Here is a 26,752-nt window from a genome sequence, read left to right as displayed (position 1 = left end):
TGTGAAGAATGTCATTAGTATTTTGATGGGATTACATTTAATCTATAGATAGCTTTGAGTAGTTTGGACATTTTAACCATATTCGGATTCATGAATATGAGATGTTTTTCCATTTGCTTGTATCTTTGATTTCTTTCAGCAAAGTATCATAGCTTTCATTGTACAGATTTTTCACTTGATTAAATTTATTCTTTGGTCCTTGGTCCTTTATTTTTGGTGCTATTGTGAATGGGCTAGTTTTATTTCTTTTTCAGAAGTTTAATTTTTAGTGTGTAGATATGCAGCTGATTTCTATATGTTGATTTTGTATCCTACAACTATACTGAAACTGTTGATATGTTCCAACTGATTTTGGTTGAGTCTCTAGGATTTTCTATGTACAAAATCATATAATCTGCAAATAGTGACAATAGTGACAACCTTTTTTTTTTCTGATTTGGATGCCTTTTATTTCTTTGTCTTGCCAAAAAAATTCTTATTTATTGCCAAATATCTGAAAAAAACTAGTGAAATGATTGTGAAAACTTCTTAGGTGAGAAAAATGAATCATAGGAGGCTTTTATAATGGTAGAAATAATGCTTTTTCAAAAAAGTCTTAATTTTAGATATATATTTTTAGGACTTTGAGATTACCAGGGAAAAGTTTGAGTTCACTGAAGGATAAGAAGTGTTTGAAGAAAAAATTGCTATCAAGGAAATAAGGAAACATAAAGATATTAATAAATCCAGTGAAAGCATAATAGAAAGGATAGGGGAGGAAGAGGATAAGGCTGCATAAGACTGAAATCAGTGAAGAGGAAAGTAGTAGGCATTTGCTCTAAACTCTAGAGCACTGATAGCTCTTAGCACAGAATTACATAAAATTAATTATCTGAAGCTCTTTCCAGTGATTGGTATCTTCTCAGTGTTCAGTATAGATTTGCTCCATCCTCTTGTTTTACCATCACCACATACCATCAAACACATTTCTTGCTTCTTATACATGCTCAGTAATGCTCAGGCTAAGGGGAGAGGAATAGAATTTAAACAGACAGAAAGGGTAAAGAAAATATTGAGAATGGTATGAGCACAGAATTTGGCAAAACCCAGGATATGTATGGGTAAGAGTAAATACACCAATAGGTTAGGGAAAGGGGGAAATATAACAGGAGAAAATACACAGTCTTAAAAAAAAAAAGTCTAAGCTACTTTTTTTTTTTTTTTTTTTTTTTTTTTAAGAAGCTCAAAGCCCTAAAACATTGAGAGTTCTGGGGTTCTTTAGTACTGTTACCTACATGGATGTAGTTCCATTAGCCATTGTAAAGATGTAGAAATCTACAGGATATGGATTTAACAACTTTTATCCCACTTGTTTTCATACAAAATTTAGTGTTTTTTAAATGTTAGAATAGCTGGGTTTTTGCTTATATGATGTAAAGAAAGTATGCTCCCAGAAAATATTTGTAAATGACATATCTGATAAAGGTTAGTATCCAAATTCTATGAAGAACTTATCAAACTCAATGCCCCAAACTCAAATAATTCAGTTAAGAAATGGGCAGAATATATGATAGACACTTTTCCAAAGAAGACATCCAAATAGCTAAGAGACACATGAAAATGCTCACCATCACCCCTCATCAGGGAAAATACAAATGAAAACTATGACAAGATACTACCTCATACCAGTAAGAATGGCTAAAATAGACAACACAAGAAACAATAGATGTTGGCCAGGATGTGGAGAAAGGGGAACCCTCTTGCCTTGTTGGTGGAAACGCAAACTGGTGCAGCCACTCTGGGGAACAGTTTGGAGGTGCCTCAAAAAGTTAAAAATAGAGCTACCTTAGGATCCAGCAATTGCACTACTGGGTATTTACCCAAAGGATACAAAAATACAGACTTGAAGGGATACATGCCTCCCGATGTTTATAGCAGTATTGTCAACAGAGAGAGTCCAAGTGTCCATCAACTGATGAATGGATAGAGCTATGTGTGTGTATAGTATACACACACACACACACACACACAGGAATATTACTCATCCAACAAAAAGAATAAAATCTTGCCATTTGCAATGACGTGGATGGATCTAGAGTGTATTAAGGTAAGTGACATAAGTCAGAGAAAAGCAAGTACAATATGATCTCACTTGTGTGTGGAATTTAAGTAAGAAAACAGATGAACATATGGGAAGGGGGAAAGGTAAAAAAGGAGAGAGAGAAACAAGCCATAAGGGACTTTTTAAATAAGATTTTATTTATTTATTCATGATAGAGAGAGAGAGAGAGGCAGAGACACAGGCAGAGGGAGAAGCAGGCTCCATGCCAGGAGCCCAACGTGGGACTCCATCCTGCCCTGGGCCAAAGGCAGACGCTGAACCACTGAGCCACCCAGGGATCCCCACCATAAGAGACTTTTAGTGATAGAGAACAAACTAAGAGTTGATGGAGGGAGGTAGGGGATGAGCCAGATCGGTGATGGGTATTAAGGAGGATATTTGTTGTGATGAGCCCTAGATGTTGTAGGTAAGTGATGAATCACTGAATTCTATTCCAGAAACCAATCTCACACTGTGTGTTAACTAAAACTTAGATGAAAAACAAAACAAAACAAAAAAAGGGAGAGAGTGTACTCCCAAGAGTCATCTTGCCTGCTGGTGCTCTGAAGACTGAAATAGAGAATGTTTGAGTCATTGCCACAGCTGATGGTTATTTTCCAGTTTCCTTTCTAACATGTGGCCATTAATGTGCTATTATAAAACATATGGATCTATAGTTTAGCATGGTTGCTTGTTATTAACGAAGTCAGGGTGTCTGTGCATACCTCAAACTCCACCATGCGTTATGGTCCCACCATCCATTCCTGCATTGTCTCTTCCTGCTATACACATACTCTATGTTCTAGAAATTATACTAAACTTTTCCCCTTTTCTCCAAATATTTCTCAGTGCCTTTGTACCATTTTCTCTTCCTGAAATGTCCTTCTCCTCTTCTATGACTGGGAATCTACATATCATCCTTCAAAATATATTTAAAATTTGGCATATTATGTAGAAACTTTGTTGACTCTCCCGGGCTAAATTAATGAATCACTCCTTTGGGATTGCTAACTCTATGTCCTTAATGTATTTCTCTAGGTTTTCTAGCTCAGTAATATGCCACTGGAACATATCTTAGCTAATTGTCATATCTTCTCAACATAAATGTTTATTTAATATTTCTAGGGAAAACACTATAGTTAATGTACACACAATTTCTAAACCAAGAATATTTTACTGTTAAAAGTAAATCTACAGGGATCCCTGGGTGGCGCAGCGGTTTGGCGCCTGCCTTCGGCCCAGGGCGTGATCCTGGAGACCCGGAATCGAGTCCCACGTTGGGCTCCCGGTGCATGGAGCCTGCTTCTCCCTCTGCCTGTGTCTCTGCCTCTCTCTCTCTCTGTGTGACTATCACTATCATAAATAAATAAAAATTAAAAAAAAAATCTTTAAAAAAAAAAGTAAATCTACAAACCACTTTTTTAACATCCTAAAGTTTATTCTGTGTATTTCTCATATTCCTAAAGATTCTATAGGATTGCTTTTGGCAGTGGTGCTTAAAGTCATGATGACATTGTTTTTCATAACCCATGCTGGTAACTTAGACATTTATACCTTTAGAATTGATTGAATGATTTTAAAATATGTTGAAGGCTACTAGGATTGGATCTTAATTTCCTATTTGAAACTCATATTTTTGTATTTTTTAATTCAATTGTACATCACTGGAAATTAAACAACTTCCTGAAAGCTTTAACTATCCAATTGTTTGAAATTTCCTGATAATATGTTGGGATCTATATATTCTCTTAGAATCTTAGCTTTGAAACTTCTATGATGTTTTCTGAAATTTGGCGATTCCTACTGCCTTAAATTCTGTATAGCCTGCGTGTGACAGCAGTTGACTACATATAGAACTTTTATTTAAGGCCGCATTATACTTTATTCTTTTGAAGACCATAAAAGCAATAGCAATCAAAAATTATGGTAATGTTCAAGTTTCACCCTCATGCTCTCTCTCCAACATTTTATTCTTTTAATTTCCTTCCTGGGAGGAGATTTAAAGAACCTCTAATGCTTCACAAGGATCAAGGGGAGAATACGGGGATTACAGATAGAGGCCAGTGTAAAAGTCCTAAAATATTAGGGAATCAGTTCCCAAGATTTCTTCTCCTTAACTCTAAAACTTACTTCCTCAAGAAAAAAAAAAAATAGAAGAAAGAAGGCATTTCATTTCTTCTTTACTCTTTAAAGTCTTAACAGTGGGAATCAAAAACCTAAAAATTTTCAGAGGCAAGTGCATTGGCCTGGCCAAAACAGACGAGATCAGATTTTATTTAGTTTTGGGAGCATAGAGCATTGGTATGTGTAATTGCCCTGGGGATAAAGATGTACATATTGGTTACATCTGCATGTCCTTCTAAATACTCCCATACATATGGGTATGAATCATAAGTAACACTGATTGTGAGATATATATGAAATGAGCTCCATGTTCCAGTGACTTGATTTTAAGTCTCATATTCCACTTAAGTTCTACTTTTAACTGTATTGCCTCTGGCCCAACATATGCTAACTGAATTGGTTCAGGTACCAAACATGTAAAGACAAAAGCTAAGCAGTTTTATCAGCATTCTCTCACTCTTATATTGTTCATGACAATAAAAACCTAGGAACAGCCTATTTATTCATGAAATGGAGACTTTGAAAAGTGAATTATGACAAGGTTTCTGATGTATATTGTTAAGTGGAAAAAAAATCAGGGGAAAAATATATATTGTGCTTCAGGACATTTAAAATATTCATATAGATGTATGGAAATTTTCCACAAGTGTGCACAAAATAATTAATGGTGGCCACCTGTGTGGAGAGATACTGCAGATATGGAACTTCCTCTTTGAATGGAACCATCCCTTTAGTGCTATTTGCTGAATAGCAGTTTGAGAAAGGGCTGGGGGACTAAGCTGAGCAGAAGATAGCTTTATTATGCTTATGCTGTCTCAGTTCTCTTTCTAAAATTCTTCTAGAGGAGAGAGTTTTGTGTGCTTCTGTCAGGGATGTGCCTGTTCAGTTTGTTTATCTTGCCCTGAAGCAATGTCTTGGGATTTGGTGTAAATTTTATGTGATTTACCTTGAATTAATGTAAAATATATTGATTTTACTTTGCCAGTTTTCAGTAGCAACCATAAAATAGCGACTGATTGTCAATCTCTCTGCTATATTGCCAGCCACTTGTTGCAAAAATGGAGTGGACCTCATTTTCATTTGGTCCCACGTTGCCTGTTACTCTCCACCACTTGCTATTTCAAATAAAAAATCACTAGTCAGGTGCCTCAGGGCTGTGTCTCCTTCCTTTGTAGAATTCCATGTCCTGCCTGAGGTCTGTTAAGGTATGCATCTATTACGCTCAATTGAATTCAAATCTTACTGTATTCCTCATAGTTTTTGGTTTGGTATTATAGGAGCTATTATCATTTAAGATGGAATTTCCTTCTTTTTGTTCCTTTTTGTTCTTTTCGGCTGATTCCAGAGAAGAGAATAGAGGTAGAAGCACTCTTACTTTGCAACCTTAACTGTATGTCTGCAAACCAGTGGTTGGTAAACTTCTTGTATCACAGTTGAGCTCACCCCCAGAGCTTCTGATTCAGTGAGTCCAGTGTGGGGGCCCTTAGAGTTTAATTCTAACTAGTTCCCAGGTAATGCTGAAGCTGCAAGACCATGGATCACACTTCTAGAACTGTGGGTCTAAGCTACTCATTTAATAGTAGAGTCCTCTCTGGGCTTACCTAATAGACAGATTTGAGTCCCAAGTCATGAATGTCATGTCAGTTGGAATTTTGCTAAATTCTTTATGTAAAAATGGAAATAGGTGATATTGCTGTGTAAAGACTTCTGAATATTCAGTGAAAATGTTTGCCTAATAATTTTACAGTTACTCAGTGAGGACAGTTTTGTTCATTTTTTCCCCCTAAAATATCCATTCAGCTTTACTCAGGATTAAGCTAGCTCATTTTCCAGTTGGCCTCAAGTTTTCTGAGTGTAATTAAGATATGGTCTGATGTGCTCACTTTATACATCAACAGATACTTCTTGGCCCTGGACTCCTATCCATAGTTTTTCACCTTGAACTATTCAGTAGATATCTGAGATACTGAACTGATCTTCACCAGGTAGCTAAAAATATCCTACCTGAAAGCTTTTCACTCTGGCCAGTATATTTTCAGTTTGACATTTTGATGGCTTTTTCATCTGTATTTTAAGTTCTCTCTCCCTTCCCGGGTATAAGACAGACATCGGTCCAGTAAATGCGATATAGTTCATTTGGCAAAAAGCTCAAACACATTTGAACCTCTGTGATTTAGGGTCATCTGGAGGAAACTACAGGTTTGATAGAGATAATAATTTTTTGATTACATATTAATCATGAAACCTCTGCAGTTGTAACAAACCTTACAACCTTGGGTGAATGACTCATTTAAAACCTGAAAACTCAAGAAGGAGCATCTGGGGAAATAATTTCCAGTTTTATTTGTGGTCTAAGGTCACCTTTCTCAATAGTGTCATTTCTGCTGCCTACAAATTATAAGCTGCTATCCATATAATGTTCAACTGTGAACCTGTACTGGGATCTTGAAGGATCATTCTAGCACTTGTTAGTCTATACCAGAAATGCTGGTCTGTCATAATGGGAAGCTTTAATGACTGGAAAGTAACATAATCCTCTTTCTAAAAAATTGTAATACTGTCTGTTAGAAAAGGGCAGAGTGGGTCCTTTATTTCAGCAGAGGTTTCAGAAGCTTTTATTGAGTTTAAATTGAGTTCAGGCCATGTGCCTGGGAAAGCTATTTGAAGATAAGCACACTTGTCAGAAGAGCCAAAGGAGCAAGGATGTCCTAGCACTTTCCCACTTGTTTCCTTTACTTACAGTCCTTGTCTAATAGACACAGCCCATGACTATGCACATAAGTGTTAAGTTATTTATAGGACTACTCATTAAAATCAGTAAGAAAAAGAATTACAAGTAGGAGGGTTGCTTTAAAAATCAGCCAAAGCAAATAAAAACAAAATAGTGGTTAAATAACGAGATGATAACTGTTCTCTCAAAATATTGTTCTTGTGAGACCCGACTCGTGCTTCTTGATGTAGTCTGGAGTGTGAATGCTGCTGTGTGTTTCTTGCCAGGGACCTTCTCCAACCCTGATCAGTCATTACACTCTCCATCACTAAAATGGGAAAGACTCTTTTCTCTCTTATTCAGTGAAAAGCTGCTGTTGCACCCAGTCAAAGTTGGAGGCTAAAAGTGTCCCATAGCATGATATTCACACCATCTTCAACAGCGGATCATTCTTAGGGTATCATTTCAACAGCGTGTTCTTTGCATTTCCAGGGAAGGCTGTATAGACTTTCCAAAACATGGGCACCGAGTTTCTGCTGGTACCTGGGTGAAGCCTGGGCTTTCAGATCTATCTGCTATGTGTTCCCACCTACATATTTTGTTTACTCGGTCATGCCATTATTTGATAGAAATCTGTTTATTTTTTCCATTCAAAAGTAATACTGCTCCTACTAATAATAGCAACCATTTTACTTCGTTTTTACCTTAACTTTCCTAAAAATTTTAGTAGTGCAGGTCTTAATATGAAAAAGTGGACTTACTCAGAGTTCCAGAGAAGGCCCTGGGATGATTTTTCAAACACCCCAATCCAAGTTTATGTGATGGAGAATTGAGCTCACATAAACCCACCAGATAGAAAGCTGTCCACCGTTTAAGTGGCCAATTTTGTACAAGGGACCTGACTCAGAGCTTGGAATAAGAACATCTGACTCCATAAAGGGGCTGACCAGTTGAAAAAAATCTACTGTCTTTACAAATCTCAGAGATTTGACCAGGGAAGTAGAAAGCGGATTTAGCTTGGCATGTGAAGCTGCCGATTGAAAACATTTCAAGTATGCAACCTAGACTTGTTTTTCTCCCCCCCAAAAAGGACTAATATGGAAATCTAGGCTCATAGAGACCCCTCCGGAAGTTCCTCACATTACTATGAGTATCATTCTTTTTCATAAGCTAAATGTTCATGCAGCTAAGGAATAAAGCATTCTAGCTATGTGTTTGTTAAAGATTATGCCTTCATCGGAATTTTACAGCATCAGTGGGAACAATAATAACAAGAAAGAATTCATTGGATCAGAACAGGTAGTAGTTTGTGAGTGCTAAATCTTGTAATTAACTGGCTAGTTGAAAACGAGGACCAACTGGGTATGAAAGACCTGGATGTCCATGCTATTGTATTTAACTAACACAGCAGGGGTTAGTTATAAATATTGACAGCTTTATTTAAAAAAATAGTGGAAAAATCCACCAGAAGAAAGGAAATCAGAGCATTTCATTAAAGCCTTTCAAAAATATAAATGTATATAATTAGGCCCATGAACCCAGAATTAGTTTCTCTTTACCAGATCATTTGACTTTGTAGTACTTCTCACAACAAGAAATACTGGCAATAAGGGTATCCGTGCACAGTAAATATACTTCAAATTTTTCCATAGAGCTCAAGTTTTATGAAAAATAAGCACAAATAATGACAATAAAAAACCCAAGAGAGAACTGAGAAACATAGACGAGTAATTGGATTCTTTAAAACCTTATGTAAATGAGATTATTAAGTAACCATCAGGCATGCTCTTTTTTTTTAATAGCTAAAACATTTTTTATTGAATTGGAATACAATATTATGTTTCAGGTATGCGACATACTGATTCAATATCGTTACATTATGAAATGATTACTTCAAATGGTCTAGTTACCATTTGTCACCATACAAAGTGATTACTATATTATTAGTTATCTTCTGTGTACTGTACAGTACGTCCCCAGTTCTTACTTATTCTCTAACTGGAAGTTTGTACCTCTTAGTCCCCTTACCTATTTTGCCCACCCCCCAACTCCCCTCTGTCAGCCACCAGTTTGTTTTCTGTATCTATGAGTATGTTTTTGGTTTTTAGATTCCAGATGCAAGCAAAATAATAAAGTGTTTGTGGTTCTTTGGCTTATTTCACTTACGATAATATACTGTGTGTTTGTCCATGTTGTCACAAATAGCAAGATTTTATTTTTTATGGCTGAGTAATATTCCTGTGTGTGTGTGTGATATCTTCATCCATCCATCTTTCAATAGACACTGAGATTGTTCATATCTTGGCTATTATAAATAATATTGCAGTGAACTCTTAAGCAACAAATATATATGGGGTACATATATCTTTTTTTGAATTGGTGTTTTTATTTTCTTCAGATACATACCCAGAAGTAAAATTGCTGGATTGTATGGTAGTTTTCTTTTAATTTTTTGAGGAAACTCCATACTGTTTTCCATGGTGGCTATACCAGTACATTACCACCACTGGTGTATGAGAGCTATCTTTTCTCCACATCCTTGTTGCTACTTGTTATTTCTTTTTTGAAAGTAACCATTCTGATAAGTGTGAAGTCATATCTCATTGTGGTTTTGATTTTCCTTTCCCTGATGATGTTGAATATCTTTTCATGTGCCATCAGCCATCTGTATGTTATTTTTGAAAAACTGTCTATTCAGGTCCTTCGCATATTTTTTATTGGGTTGTTTTTTTTTCTGTTATTAAGTTGTATGAGTTCTTTATATTTTTGGATGTTAGCCTCTTATCAAATATATTGTTGGCAAGTATCTTCTGTTGGTAGGTTGTCTTTCCAACTTTGTTCTTTCTCAAGATTATTTTGGCCATTCAGGGTCTTGCGTGATTCCGTGCAAATTTTAGAATTCTTTGTTCTAGTTCTGTGAAAAAAGCCTTTAGTATTTGGATAGGAATTGCATTGACTCTCTACACTGCTTTGGGTAGTATGGACATTTCAATAGTATTAGTTCTTCCAATCTGTGAGCACGGTATGTCTTTCATTTATTAGTATTGTCTTCAGTTTCTTTCATCAATATAATATAGTTTTCAATATACAGGTTTTTCACCTTGCTTAAATTGATTCCTAGATATTTTATCCCTTTTGATGCAATTGTAAATAGTGTTGTTTAATTTCTCTTTCTAGTAGTTTGTTATTAGTATATAGAAATGCAACTGATGTGTATATAAATTTGTATCCTGTAATGTTACTAAATTTATGTATTAGTTCTAATAGTTTTTTGGTGTGAATCTTGAGGATTTTCTCCACATAGCATCATGTCATCTACAAATAGTGTCAGTTGTACTTCTTCTTTTCTAATTTGAATGCTCTTTATTTGTTTTTCTTGCATAATTTCTCTGGCTGGGATTTTAAATATTCTGTTGAGTAAAAAAGACAAAAGTGGGCACATTGGATTTGTTCCTCATCTTAGAAGAAAAGCTTTCATCTTTTCACTAACAAATATAATGTTAGCTGTTGACTCTTCATATATGGCCTCTGTTATGTTTAGGTACCTTTCCTCTATATCTACTTTATTGAGATTTTTAAAATCATAAATGAATGTTGAATTTTGTCAAATGCTTGTTCATCTATTGAGATGATTATAAGATTTTTATCCTTCATTTTGTTAATGTGATCCATCATGTTAATAGATTTGTAAGTGTTAAACTATCCTTTATCCTTGCATTCCCAAAATGAAAACCAGTTGGCCAAGTTATATGATCCTTTTAATGTAATGTTGAATTTGGTTTGCTAATCTTTTGTTGAAGATTTTTTGCATTATACTCATCAAGGATATTGACCTTTAATTTTCCTTTTATTTATTTATTTGTTTGGTTTTAGCATTTTTGTCTGATTTTGGTATCGGCACAATACTGGCCTCAGAAAATGAGTTTGAAAGTGTTCCTTACTCTAAGGTTTTGGGGGAAGAGTTTGAGGAGAATAGTCATTAACTCTTCTTTAACTGTTTACTGAATTCACCTGTGAAACCATCTGAACTTGGACTTTTGTTTGTTGGCAGTTTGTTGTTTATTTTTTAAAGATTTATTTGAGAGAGAGAGGGAGAGAGAGAGAATAGGAGTAGGAGGGGCAGAGGAAGAGGGAGAGAGAATCCCAAACAGACTCCCAAGCACAATCTCATGCTTAGTATGGAGCTGGATGTGAGGCTCAGTCCCATGCTCTGAGATCACTGACCTGAGCTGAAACCAAGACTTGAATGCTTAACCAACTATGCCACCCACAGGACCCTTGTTGGTAATTTTTTTATTATTGATTATTTCATGAATAGTAATTGGTCTATTCAGATTTCTATTTCTTCATTATTCAGTCTGGAAGACTGTATGTTTTTCAGAATTTATTCATTTCTTTTAAGTTGTCTAATTTGTTGGCATAATAATTGTTTATAATATTTTTAATTTTGGGGGGGGATGTCAATGGTAATTTTTCCTCTTTCTGATTTTATTTATTTGGGTTTTCTTTTTCTTGATGAATCTGGATAAGGGTTTGTCAATGTTGTTTATTTTTCAAAGAATCTGCTCATAGTTTTGATGATCATTCCTGTCTTTTTAGATTCTATTTATTTCTGCTCTGATCTTTATTATTTCCTTCCTTTTACTAACATTAGGCTTTGTTTTTGTATATCCTTTAAAAATAAAGTTAAATTGCTTATTTTATATTTTTGTTTCTTAAGGTTAGCCTGTGTTGCTATGAATTTTCCTCTTGGAACTGCTTTTACTGCATCTCAAAGATTTTTGGAACTTTGTGTTTCTATTTTCATTTTTCTCATGTATTTTTAAATTTTCTCTTTGACGTCCTCATTGGTTCATTAATAGCATGCTTTTTAGGTTCTTTGTGATTTTTTTCCCATTTTGCATTGTGTCAGTCTCATGATTAAAAAAGATGCTTGATATGATTTCAGTCTTTGTGAACTTATTGAGATTTGTTTTGTGGCATAACATGTGATCTATGCTGGAGAATGTCTAATGTGCATGGGAAAAGAATGTCTATTCTGTTTTTGGAATGAATATTTTGTATGTATCTATTAAGTCAATGTGATCTAATGTGTCATTTAGGACTGATGCTTCCTTATTGATTTTCTGTCTGAATGATCTATCCATTGATGTAAGTGGGGTATTAAAGTACTCTACTATATTTTATTACTATTTTTTTATTTATCTCTCTCTTTTTAAAGATTTTATTTATTCATGAGAGACACAGAGAGAGAGAGAGGCAGAGACATGGGCAGAGGGAGAAGCAGGCTCCCTGCAGGGAGCCTGATGTGGGACTTGATCCCAGGACCCCAGGATCATGACCTGAGCAGAGGAAGATGTTCAACCACTGAGTCACCAGGCACCCCTATTTCTGCTTTTATTTCTTTTAATATTTGCTTAATATATATGGGTGTCCCTCCCTATCTTAGGTGTATAAATGTTTACAAACATTGTATCCTCTTGTTGGATTGAACTTTTTATCATTATATAAGCCCCTTTTTGGTTTTTTTGTTACAGTCTAATCTAAAGTCGATTTTGCATGGTATGATCATTGCTATCCTAGCTTTCTTTTAATTTCCATTTGTATGGGATATCTTTTTTTAATCTTTTCACTTTCAGTTTGTGACTGTGACAGGTTTGAAGTGAGTTTCTTGTAGGCAGCATAGAGGAGGATCTTGGTTTTACTTTAATTTTTTAATTTTTTTTTTTAATCAGCCACCCTATGTATTTTGATTGGAGAATTTAGTAGTTGTTTAAAGTACTTATTGATAGGTAAGTATTTATTGCCATTTTATTAATTGTTCTCTGGCTATCCTGTAGTTTTTCTTTATTATTTTTTTCTTATGCTCGCTTTGGCAGCACATATACTAAAAAATTTTTTTCTTTTTCTCTTCCCTTGTGGTTTGGTTGTTGTTTTTAGTGCTATGTTTAGATTATTTTCTCTTTATCTTCCGTGTATTTACTATAAGTTTTTAGGAAGTTAATTTTGAACACATGCCAAAGCTTTTAGTTTTACTTCCCTCGCCCCCAGCCATGTTTTATATTTTGGATGAAAATTTTTCATCTTTTTATTTAAATATGTCTTAACTAATGATTGTATTTTTAATTAATTTTACTATTTTTGTCCTTTACTCTTCATACTTCTTTATAAGTGACTGATCTTACTACCTTTATTATTATTCATTTGCCTTTCCTGGTGAGATTTTTATTTTCATACATTTCTTATTATTAGTATCCGCTCATTTTAGCATAGAGAAATCTCCTTAACATTTCTTGTATGGGTGATTTAGTGGTATGGAACTCTGTAGCTTTTGCTTCTCCGGAAAATTCTTAATCTCTGTCAATTCTGAATAATAGCCTTGCTGGGTAGAGAATTCCTGGTTGGAATTTTTTTTCTTTCAGACTTTGAATAGGTCATGCCACTCCCTTCTGTCCTGCAAAGTTCCTGCTGACAAATGTGGTAGCCTTATGGGATTTCTCTTATACAGAATAATTTGCTTTTCTCTTGTGACTTTTAAGATTCATTCTATCCTTGACTTTTGCTATTTTAATTATAATGTATCTCAGTGTGTTTGTCTTTGGGTTCACCTTATTTGGAACTCTCTGGGCTTCCTGGTCCTGGATATCTGTTTCCATTCCCAGATTTGGAAAGTCTTCAGCCATTATTCATGTAATTTTTCTCACCCGTTAGCTCTCTTTTCTCTTTCTGGGACCCCTATAATGCAAATGTTATTTTGCTTAATGTTGTCCCAGAGGTCCCTTAAGATATTCTCACTCTTTTGATTCTTTGTTTAATTTTGCTGCTCTGTCTGGATGTTTCCCATTGCCTTATCTTCCAGCTCACAGATTCTATTTAATCCATTCTGCCATTGAACCCCTTTTAGTTTACTTTTCAGTTTTGTTATAACTTCTATTTGGTACTTTCTTATATTTTCTCTCTTTATTGAAGTTCTTACTGTATTCGCACATTCTTCTCCCAAGATTTGTGAGCTTCTTTATGACCATTACTTTGAAGTCTTTATCCAGTAGGTTGCTTATCTCTATTTCTTTGGTGGGGATTTGCCTTGTTCTTTGGTTTTGAACATATTCCTGTTTCTTCATTTTGCTTGTCTTTATGTGTTTATCTATGTTTATTAAATTAAATGGCCATCTTTCTCTCGAAGCAGTGGTCTTGTGTAGGAGTTGTAGCCTGAGGCCCAGAAGTGCAATTTCCCTTGGCCATCACTCTATGTTCACCCTTTATGTGACTGCATATGCCTGCCAGATATGATAGGGCCATGTCTGCTGTGTGGGGAAGTTTGGGCAAAACACTCACCAGGCCTGGTTATGGTTTGGTCATTGTGGGGAGAACAGAGTTCAAGCTACTTTCCCATCCTGGTTGCAGCTCAGTGTCTGTGCAGGTTGGGTGGGGCTCATTTTCTGTATAGGTTGGCTGGTGATCAGGGTGTGGACCTAGTCTGGTTGGGAGTTTACTGCTGTGTGGGGAGGGCAAGGCTGGGGGTGCTCAGTTGTCCTGATTATAGGCTACTCACCCAGTTTTGGCTTTGCTGCTGCCTGGGGTGGTTGGGGCTCAGAATGCTTGCCTATCCCAGTTGCTGTTTAGTCTCTGTGTGGGCTGGGTGGGGCTCTGAACTTGCCTGGACCTATTGTGGGATGAGTGGGGTATATAAGCCTTGAGGCACTTGCCCACCCTGGTTATGGTTTGGGGTCGGGAGATCATACCTTCTGGTTCTAGCAGGCTAGAGAGAGAGGACACCAAACCTAGTGCCCATGGGCTCGGTCACCAGCAAATTAGGATGAGATTGTAAAAATGGACTCTGATATTGTTTTGTCACCGGATAAAGTCCCTGTAGGTCCTTAGCTCTCCAGCAGTTGATATAAAAATAGTAAGTGGATCTTCCTTGCTTATGGTCTAGATGTTTTTCAATCTTGCTTTTCCCCTGGATCTCAGGGTGCATGGATTTTCTCTCAAGCCCTTTGAGAGTAGAATGTTTGTTCTCTATGGTTCTATGATTCTCCTGGTCTTAATCCCTATTGATTTGCAAAAAACAAACATTTAGGGAGGGGCGATTCTCTTTCCAATGCTGGATCCCAGGGTTGGAGCATCTGATGTGGGGCATAATCCCTTCACTTTTCAAGGAACGGTCCCATATTTGGGGGATCATTTCTGATTGTGGGGTCATCACATCTGGAGTGGGGGCCTGGGAAGGGAGTTTCTTGCATCTTTTTTGTTATGTAGGTGCTGCTTATCTAGTTCTCAGGTCCTTTTAAGAGGAAAATTATTCTTTATCTAGCTATACATTTATTTTGTCTTTCTACCCCTTTGTCTTGAACCCCTGCCTCCAGACATTCTGATATTCTCTGATTCCCCAGTGTTTACTACAAGTTAGCTGAGGCAGGGGCAAGAACAGAGGCCCACCCTCCCTGCCTCCACAACAGACCTGGCTGCTTCTTCCATGTTGGCCCAGACATTCTGTACATAGAGCTCTGTCGGCATTTACTACTCATATTTATATGTTCCTCTCTCTCAATATGCAGCAATATATGGAGGTCAGAGACTGGCCCTTAAATAACCTCAGTTGCTTATTGCTACTAAGGAACTCTTACATCTCTTGATATCTCCTGTCATTTTAATTTTAGGGAGAGCATGGTGGGGAGCAAGAATTGGTAGGCCCATGCATGGGAAGTGGGGGAGCAGAGGAGATGAGGATCATCTACTTCCATTCGGTTTAGGGGACTGTTGCAATCTCTATAAGAGGAGTACTGAAGAATTGGCTGCTCAAAAGTGTTTTGAAGATCCTGGCTGGCAGAAATTCCTTGGAGCCCAGGTAGAAAGTGAGATGCAGAGTTAGGGCAAGAGAAGTCTACAAGAAAGCAGGAGGGAGCTCCCTTATCAGGCATATTGGAGTTCTTAGAGTTGGCAGTGCCACAAGTGGGGGATTACCTCCCAGGATATCATGCAGTAGCTTTTTTTTTTTTTTTTAAGATTTTATTTATTTATTAATTCATTCATCCATGAAAGACAGAGAGAGAGAGAGGGAGGGAGGGAGGGGGAGAGAGAGAGAGAGAGAGAGAGAGAGAGAGAGGCAGGAAGAGACACAGACAGAGGGAGAAGCAGGCTCCATGCCGGGAGCCTGATGTGGGACTCGATCCTGGGTCTCCAGGATGATGCCCTGGGCCAAAGGCAGGCACCAAACCACTGAGCCACCCCAGGATCCCCTCATGCAGTAACTTTATGCGATGGAACTTTCCCTTGAAATTCCTGAAAAATTTTTGGCCACTTCAGGTTCTTCTTCACAAGAAGAGGCAAAGCAGGGCTGGCTTCCCACAAAGAACTTCAGGTGGACCAGCCAGCCCTGTCCCTGTCTTTGCTGTGAGAAGTGAAATTTTGTGGGTACTTTGTTGGGAGCTGGATTGTTCTGATTATAAGAACAAGGGAAATCTGTAGTGGAGGTGGAGGATGTTATGGCCAGTATCAGCCAGACTTGTTTCCATTTTGGAGTAAGTGATAAAGAAATAGAAGACCCAGATAGTAATCTCTCCAGAGAACAACACTGAACTCCATGGAGGCACATGGGAAGAGAGTTCTCTCCTTTTATTCCCTTCCCTCCTCTCTGTTCTCCTCCTTAGTTTCCCCTTCTTTTCTCCTCTTTCCTTTTTCTCTCCTCCCCTTTCCTGTCCTTCTCTTCTTCATCTCTGGGTCTTGATTTCTATGAAGCCTACGTGGCTTCAAAAACAGTGGATTATAGAGAGCAGTGGTTTATAATCCCTGTCACCTTTAATCTAGAGTGTTGCCATCCATCACTATTCAGCCAGAAAAATACAAGCCACTATAAGAGAGACAAAGGGAGAGTTTTTTAAAATTGAGGTATAACTGACATAAAACATTGTGTAAGTGTAAGGTATACAGAGATTGATTTGATACATTTGTGTATTGCAGTATGATTTTTGTTGGATCCTAGGGGTTGGGGTCATGCAGTGGAATTTAAAACTACAACTGAACTTTTCTTGCCATAAAGCCGTGTGGGAGATGCAGCCTGAGGCAGAAAGAGGTAGAAACGCCCAGGCTTTTTCCTTTTCTCCTGCTCTCCAATCTTCCCCCAGGTTGCCTCTCCTTAGCTAAAGCCCGAGTCTGCTGAGAGCTCAGGGAATGCAACCTGCAGGGGGCAGCACCTCCTTGTTACAGAGCTGAGTAGAGGAAAGGAGAGGAATAGATGTGAGACAAATAGACCAAGGCTTAGCATACTCTTGTTAGAGTCGTAGCCTTGTGGGTGATATGAGGGAGGGAAGGGGTATGCGTGTGTGCGTGTGTGTTATAGGGTAGAGATGGGGGGCGGTGATAGTCTGAAATTGAGAGAAATTCTTAACTTTCCTGCCAGAAGAGTTGGAGTTTATGCTGGCTTGATACTCAGTTTTCGGACCAAAGGATCATATTCAACATGAATTCATTTCACAGACTTTAATAAAACATTAGATTTTGCCACCAGTTCAAATAAGCTAATCTAAGACTGTATTCCAAATGAATAGTAACAGATAAAATTTTGTTCTAATACATACAAATAACCAAACAATTAGGTACTGTTCAGCTTTACACTGAAATATTACTATTCATTTCTTACTATAGTTATGGAACAGTTAGACTTAGAGGAGGCATATATGTTTATTTTCATTTATTCATGATGTTGTCATCACAAATGGGCAAACTTATTTATATAAAATACAAATTGACCTCAAGGCTTAACTTAAAAAATCAGCTATTTAAGGGCTGAAATTTTTTAATTAACCTTTTTTCCCTTTTTCATTTTTATGTGTCTCTTGCTTTTTCTGTTTTCAGCCAAGAGAGACAGTACTGAAATGTCATTAAAAAAATGTCGATTTTGCAATATTTCTCTGCCCTTGGGAACAGGAAATACCTAGAATTCTGTTAGTAAGATGGTTCTTATGAAATTTCTCTTGTAATTTTTATAATGAAGGGGATTAAATATGTTTGGATGAGTATCCAACATTGGGAACTTTTGTCACTCTCATGCTCCAGATCCATTGACATTTTCCCAAAATGTTCCCTCTTCCATATGTTAGGGAATTACATTTAAGATCAAGTAATGAGTGTAATTGAGTCTGTGCTGGTTTTGGATTACTTACGCCTTATGAATGTGAAATAGATTAAACAGGGGACACTTGAGAAGTAATGAATTCCAACAATAATATCAACTAGTATAACAAAGAAGCTGAGCAAGTGACTTTTGACAGTATTAAAGTGATATTGACATTTTCTTCTCTCTAGAGGAGAGAAGTTGGGGCTAGGTAGTAAATGACAGCTTTCTTAAGGCCTCCCAGGCTACCTAGACAGCTGCTTGGGTTGCATGGTGAACTCCTAGTTACCTGAGCTACGGAACTGATTTAGCAATAAGTTAATAAAAAAATGTCACTAAAGGCCAAAATTTAAAAAAAAATTTATACTCTTCTCCTATCTTCCTTGAATCAGGAGAAAAAATCACCTCATTTTTTGGTTACTCTACCTCTATGTCCATAGCTATAGATAATTTGATTGGCTTAGCCAACATTAGAGAAGAAAGCAGACTATTTGTCACTAAGCGCCCACCATGTTCCAATGGCTGTGTGAGTTGCTTGGCAGAGCTTAGGAGGAGAAACAGGCCTAATCAATTGACGAATGGATGATTTTCATAGCCTCCGGCTGCACAGTTATCAGTATCGGATGCAAATGATTAGAGGCAGCAGTTGTATCTTAGTGAAGTTAGTATGGACTTGGGAATCGGTTGTCTGTTTATTCTCAAATCCATTTCCTGTCCTTCCTCTGCTCCCCTCTCTGTATTGCAGAAAAGCTATCCTTGTTATATCCTAAAACTTTGCCATTGAGCCCCTCCCTAGGAGTGGTACTGGGAGGCACTAGCAAGAAATAGGAGGGCTAGAGCAAGTGATAATCCAAGATACTTACCTCCACCTCTCTTTAGTGAGATCTCTTTAAAGAGATCTCTCTGGGGGATCCCTGGGTGACCCAGCAGTTTGGCGCCTGCCTTTGGCCCGGGGCATGGTCCTGGGGTCCCAGGATCGAGTCCTGCATCAGGCTCCCAGCATGGGGCCTGCCTCTCTCTCTCTCTCTGTCTATAGATAGATAGATAGATAGATAGATAGATAGATAATATAGATATATAGATATATATAGATATATCTATATATCTCAAGAATCTCTTTAGTAGTGACTCTGTCCTGAAGCTCCAGCCTCTGCCAGACAGCTTGTTCTTCCATGGTTCTAATTCCCATTGTCTGAGCCTGCTGGGGTCCAGCTTCTGCATGTCTTCAGCTCCTGAGTTCTGGCAACATCACTTTCTCCTCCCTTTGCCCACCCGACTCTGGGGATAATTGCAGTCTCTTGTAATCCCATCCAGTGTTTTCTCTTTGGGCTCTTCTAATGACTTTGTGGCAAATATCCCTTAGAAAACTCCTTCTATTAAATTATCAGGTACAGGAATTGGTCCTCTGACTGCACCATGAATGAATCTGAATCTGAGACATGTAGGTTAAAGTTTACTTTTGACCCACCTTTTGAGCAATCTTCTTGGGCAAGTCATTTAATTCTCTGAGAATGTTTTCTTATTCATACTGCAGGGTTAATATGGACTTCCAAAATGAGATTTCTGTCATGGCACCTAACACAATGTAAGTATCCAATAATCTTAGCCCTTAAGTCTATGATTTAAAAACCAGGGCACTGCTCTCTCAACTAATATAGAAAATCCTACGGAAACAAAAGCATCATGATTGTATGAGTAAAACATTCATTTAAGAGGGTGTGTGGGTTGTTGGAAAGGTCACAGAATACAAATTGGAGTTGTTTGGACATACTGTCTATGGAGAAGAACAGATTATCTGGGAGCAAAAGATGAGACTAGGGTGTATTCCAGGGAAGGGGTCAACTGGGAGACGAAAGTTGGCTAAAAGACCTTAAGGCGTGACTGGAACAAGAACAATGGGCAGCAAGTAGTTACAAAAGCTGAGGGCACATGAGGATAGCTTCCGGCTCTGAGAACCATCCAGAGATCCATGCAAACCGAAAGTATTAAAGAAGAATACTCCCTTGTGTGACAGAAGGCAGTGTTGCTTATGTCCTGTTGCTATACAGTTTTTGCTAATCTACATTGAATGTGACATCAGCGCTCTCCTGTGATATATTTGGTGATTGGCCATGGGCAGTTGCTTCGAGCAGAAAAAGCTCGTAAGCTTACTCCAGTTTATTGAACCATATAAAAAAAAATCTTAGTCATCCAAAGCGTAATTGATCTCGGTATGTTCATAACCTCCTTTCTTTTCCTGGAAATATCATATAGGGAAGTATAGTTTATTAATGTGGTAGACATGAGATTTATGATATAATGGATCCGCTTGTGTAAGGTTGTAATGGAAAAACATTTTGGTTAATTTTAGTAAATGTCCTTAGAGTGTGACGTGGGCTTGGAAGATAGTAGGTGCTCAATTAGTGCTTGTTGAATTAAATGTGTATTAAATAAAACATTGGCAGCATGAAATGACACATTTCCAAAAATTTAACAAGGCAATCACAAAGGAACAACACATTGCATTTTGAAATAATGTGAAACTATAAAATGTGATACAAATGTAAGATGTTGTTATTCTAAAAGAATCCTGTGTAACATAAGCAAGAGTTGTTGGTGTTAAATCATGAATCATATTTTTAGTCTTGTAAAGTAGGGAGTGTCAGGTATTTGTATCTCTGATTTATATCTCAGTAAATCATGGTAGGATGTAGTGGGCCTGGAAAAGAAATCTAGAACAGACTTGAGTCTGCTTTTGACGGTACTACACTTGGGTGGAGTGCAAATAACCTAGTTAGTTTAAAGGTATCGTGACAGACTTTATTATCTACACAGTAAGATGTGTAGGTTGAGTCCTGCTCTTTAGAGGGCTCGTCCATTTCCTGGTTACTGAGAGCAAGAGAATCACCCTGGCTCTGCCTCAAGCTGGCTCACAGTATCTTCTGGCTAAATTTATTCTCAGGCTAAATCTGGTACCAAGGAGACTGCACATGCAGTTGCTTTCTGTCCAGTGTTTGACGAGAGAAACAGTTCTTTGTGTACAGAGACAGATAGTGCTTCTCTCAGCTATCATGGGAGACACTTGTTCTCTTTGCTGTTGGGGGATACTGGAGGAAACTTCCTTCCATATAGTAATCACCATGAGGATATACTCTCACAGTCTTCAAAAACATTAGAAATATGTAGAAATACAGATTTGGGGGTGAGGCCTTGGAAACTTGAAGTCAGAAAAAAAAATTGCAGAGATTCAGTCTTTCTTACACTGCGGTTGAAGTTCATAGCATTTTGTTAACCATTACTTGACATAGTCTTCCTTTAAATGAACTTCAAGGGGACTCTTTGTTGGGATCACTTTTTCTTTTTCATGGGACCCCTTTGCTAAATCTCCTTACCAATATTCTCATTTTCAATATCTCATATTAACTTCCCTTTAAAATAGAGATTAAGACGCTGCCAAGATACAGCTGTTATTTTATGTTAGGGAAAACAACAACACAGCCCTAAATAAAAACAGAATGGCATTCCTTTAAAATATATCAATATGCTGGGATTTTTACTTTCAATAAGACTGCCCTAAAAAATAAATACAGTTTCAAATAGCTACTCTAAATATCCTAAAATGCTCTAAGACATTTTGGCACCATTGATAGAAAATTAATTTGTGGTTTATTCAAATCACTCTGCATGAGGAGAAAATAGCTCCATAAATGAATGGAAACCAATTTCTTAACATTTCTCATTTGCCTAATTGCTTTCCCAAGGAATAAACAATCAAATAAAAAGTTCATGAAAGGTACAGGATATGCTTATGGTGGCCACAGGGTTTCCTTCCATGCTTTCATAGTTTTTACAGGTTCTTTTTCTTTTAACCAGTCACCTATACTATCACCTCCATCATTATCAACATTCCAAAAACACAAGAATCAACTATTTCCAACTGTTTTTGTTTCTCCCCTTTATTCTTATGTCCTTCTCCTTCTTCTTTTCTTCCTCTTTCCTCAAATCTCCTTCTCTGCCTTCTCTTTTTCAACAAGAGTCTTTATTAAGCATTTTCTGGGCATAGGATACTTTGGATTTAAAGGTAGGCTATAAACTGTGCATTGAAAGAATGAAGTGAGGTTTAGAAATTTAGAGTTCACTGAAGAGTCTTTGGGGAAGAGGGATTGTGGAGGAATGTTCAAGAAACAGTCCATCAGTCCAGCCGGAGGAAAAAGAAATAGTGCAAATAATGTGGGAAGGGATAGGTGGGGGCCAAATTGTGAAAGCCCTTGAATGGCAGGTTCCAATTTCATTCTGTAAGCAAAGGAGAACTCTTGATGGTTAAATACAAATATATGCTAAGAAGTGATTTTGGAAAATTATCATATTAGTGAAGGTACGTGTTAGCTGGTCAAAGAAAACCAACAATTAAAATGGCTTAAAGAAGATTAAAATTTATTTCTTAGTCTATTAATATTCTAGGCTTAACATGATCCAGACTAGTAGGTTGGTTGCACAGACTGAGAGCTCCAGGACCCTTATATCCTGTTGCTTCACCATCCCTAAGACTTGTCCTAGGGACAGTCCACGTGGTCCATGACAGCTTTTCTCCACTTCCTCATGTCTGCTGCAGAAAATGGGAGTGGGCAGGATGGGTAAAATACAGAGATTCTATTGGTGTAAAAAAAAAAAAAACAATACTGGAGAAGTATCCAACCTAGCAGGCAGCACTATGCAGAATGTACCTAGAATAAGGTATCTACCTTTGTCTCTGTAAATTCCCTAACTATCTGAGCACGAGCTACATATCTGGAGTTCTGAACTGCATGTATCCTGGCCCCTTAGGATAATATAAGACTGTTCCTTGGAGAGATTCTTACACCAAGGAGATGCAAAATGGTACCTGGAAGAAATAGTAAACTAAGTGTAAAGGGAGTTGCGTTTAAGTCTCAACTTATTATTTGTAAGTCGGATAACTTTAGATAGATTTCCTAAACTTATTGGATCCCAATTTTGTTGTCTACATATGAGGTTATTAAATGCTACCTTTTCTTGTGATGATGTTTGTCATAAGAATTAAACAGCAAGGTACTGAGGTGGGCACTTGACGGGATGAGCACTGGGTGTTATTCTGAATGTTGGCAAATTGAACACCAATAAAAAATAAATTTATTATTAAAAAAAAAAACAGCAAGGCTACTGTTATTGCCTGACAGTAAGTGTCAGATTTAGGTATAAATCTGCGTGTGTGTGTATGAGATAATTAGATGGATAGTTGAAAAAGAATAAGAGAATAACATCAGAGAAAAAGCATGAAAATGACCATGATTATGACTATGATCTTTATTCATTTCTTTATCTCCAGTGCCTGCCATATGGCAGGCCCTACACATGTTAGTTGGCTTACTTTCTTAAATTGCAAGTTTACCTCAGAACATCACATCCAAATGCTTTTAGGGAAATTGTTTATATTTATTTGGAGTTTGTCAAACCTTTCTTTGTCTCATTTTTATCCACTTTTTAGAGTAGACCACATAGTAGAGAATGAAGGTGTGGTTTAACATAAAACTTGTGTTATTTCTTATTTTATCAGGAAGAGATCTAAAAGTGTGTCAATATTTTGAAAAGATGTAACAGTTGTATTTTATCATTCCTTTTATTTTTTTTCATCATGATAAGTGTGCTCTTTAATCCCTACCCCACCCCCACCTCCCCTCTACTAATCATCAGTTCTCTATCCTTGAGTCTGTTTCTTGGTTTGTCTCCCTCTCTCTCCTTTTGCTTTTGCTTGTTTATTTTGTTTCTTAAATTTCACATATGAGTGATATCATTTGGTACTTACCTTTCTCTGATTGATTTATTTCACTTAGCATTATAATCTCTAGCTCTATACATGTTGTTGCAAATGTCAAGATTTCATTCTTTATGTTCTGAATAATATTTCTGTGTATATGTATGCACCATATCTTCTTTATCCATTCATCTATTGATGGACATTTGGGCTGCTTCCATAATTTGGCTTTCACAAATAATGCTGCAATGAATGAAGGGGTACATGTATCACCTTGGACTAGTGTTTTGGGGTTGGGGGGGTTGGTAAATAACCAGTAGTGCAATTACTGGGTTATAGTGTGGTTCTATTTTTAATTTTTTGAGGAAACTCCATACTGCTTTCCACAGTGGCTATGCCAGTAAGCATACCCAATAACAGGGCAGGAGGATTCCTTTTTTTTCACATTCTCATCAACCCTCGTTTCTTGTTTTAATTTAGCCATTGTGACAGGTGTGAGGTAAAATATCATTGTTTTGACTTGTATCTCCCTGGTGATGAGTGATGTTGAACATCTTTCTATGTGTTTGTTGGCCATCTGGATATCTTCTTTGGAGAAATGTCTATTCATGTCTTCTGCCCATTTTTAATTGGATTATTTATTTTTTGGGTATTCGGTTGTATCAGTTCTTTATATATTTTGGATACTAACCTCTTATCAGTCTGTCATTTACAAATATCTTCTCCCATTAGTGGGTTGATTGCTTTTAGTTTTGTTGATTATTTCCTTTGCTGTAGAGAAAACTTTATTTTGTTGTGGTACCAATAGTTTTTGCTTTTATTTCCCTTGCCTCAAAAGACATATTAGAAAAATGTTGCTATAGCCAAAGTCACAAATATTACTGCCTGTGTTCTCTTCAAGGATTTTTATGGTTTCACATTTAGGTCTTTAATCCATTTTGATTTTTTTTCCATTCTTTTTTAAACCATCTTTACTTGAAGCCCTCCTATAAGATTAAACCATAAGGATTTTTGCCTTGGGAATGAGTCTTTAAGATGATTTTTTGAGGCCATTGTAATAGACTAGTTTTGAAATCTTTTTTTTTTTCTTTTCAAAAAAATAAAAGAATTTATTAAATTTCCAGTTCTCCCTCATGATAAATATCCAAACCAAGCCTGGCATACTTGATTCATAGAGGTGGTGTTGTTGGTGTTGGTGGTGGTGGTATTTGTGTGTGTGTGTGTGTGTGTGCGCACGCGTTTTACAGAAAGAGCTCATATGAGTAGGAGAGCCAGGGGCAGAAGGGTGTGGTAGTAGGAGGGGTGGAGGGAGATGGAGACAGAGAATCTTAAGCAGGCTCCATGCCCAGCTTGGAGCCAATGCTGGGCTCAGTCTCACAACCCTAAGATCATGACCTGAGCCAAAGCAACAGTTGAACACTTAACCAGATGAGCCATCCAGGTGCCCCTATAGAATTTTATTATAAGTCATTGTATAGAAATGTTAGTCTACTGTAAGGATGTTTCCCATTGGGGTACTTAGATTTTGTTTTTGGCTTTTTGTAAAAAAAAAAATTTGTTTTCTTTTCCTGTGGTGTCTGGAAAGCAGGAGGAAGAGAGAAAAAGAGTAAGAGGTTATTGCCCCAGTTTAATTCTCTTGGAGAAAACCCAAAAAACTGGAAGTGAGAAGTGGAAATTCATAGAGAATTTTGGGAAACTCCCGTGAAGGGGGCTTGCTCCTTCTCCGACAATATTAGAGCCAGTCCCTTTTTGAGAATTTCTTCATATGCTGAAGCATTATGGTGCCAACCAGGTAAGCATTTTGAAATGGTTCTATGTCAAGGCAGGTAGGCTAGACCCAACATGCTGGTAACCTGTAGGTTAGGTGTGGCCTTTAGGGGATCTAAATACTTCTGTATACTTTGGGTAGGAGACATCTAAGCACTGAATCAGGACAAAAAAATCACCAGAAGTTGCTAAACTGATGTCATGCCAGGGATCAATTAAATCTCAGGAGATATCAAGGAAGCATTCCTAGTGGTCTTGCCAACCACTGTGTACTAGGGAGGGAAGAAAGCAGCAAGGAAGGGTATGGAAGCCTCTCCTATACTCAGATGCCATCTTTGGAAGGTAGATCTGGGGCAAGGAAACACCTAATGAAGTAAGAAACTTAAAGTTAACCCAAGGAAATAATTTTAATTTGGAAGAGAAGGGATTTTTCCTCCTGCCTTAATGGAGTTCTATAGAAAGATGAGATAAGTTATAGATAATGGCAAAAGGTGTGGGATATATCTGAGTTGTTGCATACACATTTCAGCCCTACTATAAGGATTTAAAACATCCAGTACTATCCCAAAGTAAACATTGACATTCACTGGTGCTTAAAGTATATGCTATTTTGGTCAGCGGTTGCATGGTAAGATATTCTTTTATAAAAAAAGAAGCCATTGATTCCAGAATTTTCATAACTTCTAAGTTTCTTCATGACTAGGTGGTAGGGTGGAGAAATTTAAACCTTTCAGGAGAAATCCAACTGGCCTCCATGAGCACTTGTCAAAGAACTTGGAACTTCCAGGGGTGATCATTGAGCATCCTGTGAAAGGCGTAAGAAGGAGGGAGAAATGCCTATTGCCAATCAAAGGTAGGAGACTGAGCCAGGGAACCCGCTCCATTTGCTTTTGTGCCTGCTGTTTGGCTTGGCAAAGGCAGGCTCCATTGCAGGAGGGAAATGGTTTCTACATTGGTCTGCAGACTAAGAAGATGTAGAGTCAGTTGTTCAGATTTTAAAAGTTTGATTCATTTCCCTGGGACCTCCCCAAACACATTGACATTTTTACAAGAATGAAATGAAGGCAGTGATGACAAAGAAGACATTATAACTGCTGCCTAAATTGCCAGTTAGTATAATATTGATTTGTTAATGCTTCTGAAATGGTTTGTGAAGAAGGAACACTCTAAATAAGTTATCTTATCTGTCTTTCTGGCGGTGTAAGAGTA

The 26,752-nt window shown here is 37.3% G+C and overlaps 1 long non-coding RNA gene across 7 annotated transcripts in view; it reads left to right on the top strand.

Annotated features, from left to right (window-relative positions):
* Positions 1-26,752, top strand: part of LOC106558158 — a 287,505-nt gene that overhangs the window by 40,860 nt on the left and 219,893 nt on the right. For 6 of the 7 annotated variants that reach the window (XR_005383193.1, XR_005383194.1, XR_005383198.1 and 3 more), the window contains 2 exons: positions 19,562-19,612; positions 25,365-25,568. This is a non-coding gene — a long non-coding RNA (uncharacterized LOC106558158). The remainder of the gene's footprint in view (positions 1-19,561; positions 19,613-25,364; positions 25,569-26,752) is intronic. The other variant, XR_005383197.1, reaches the window with a different exon arrangement.

Source organism: Canis lupus, chromosome 33 (assembly GCF_011100685.1).
Source record: "Canis lupus familiaris isolate Mischka breed German Shepherd chromosome 33, alternate assembly UU_Cfam_GSD_1.0, whole genome shotgun sequence".
Taxonomy (NCBI): domain Eukaryota; kingdom Metazoa; phylum Chordata; class Mammalia; order Carnivora; family Canidae; genus Canis; species Canis lupus.
The sequence above is the reverse complement of the archived record's forward strand: the minus strand, read 5'-3'. Positions and strand labels throughout refer to the sequence as shown.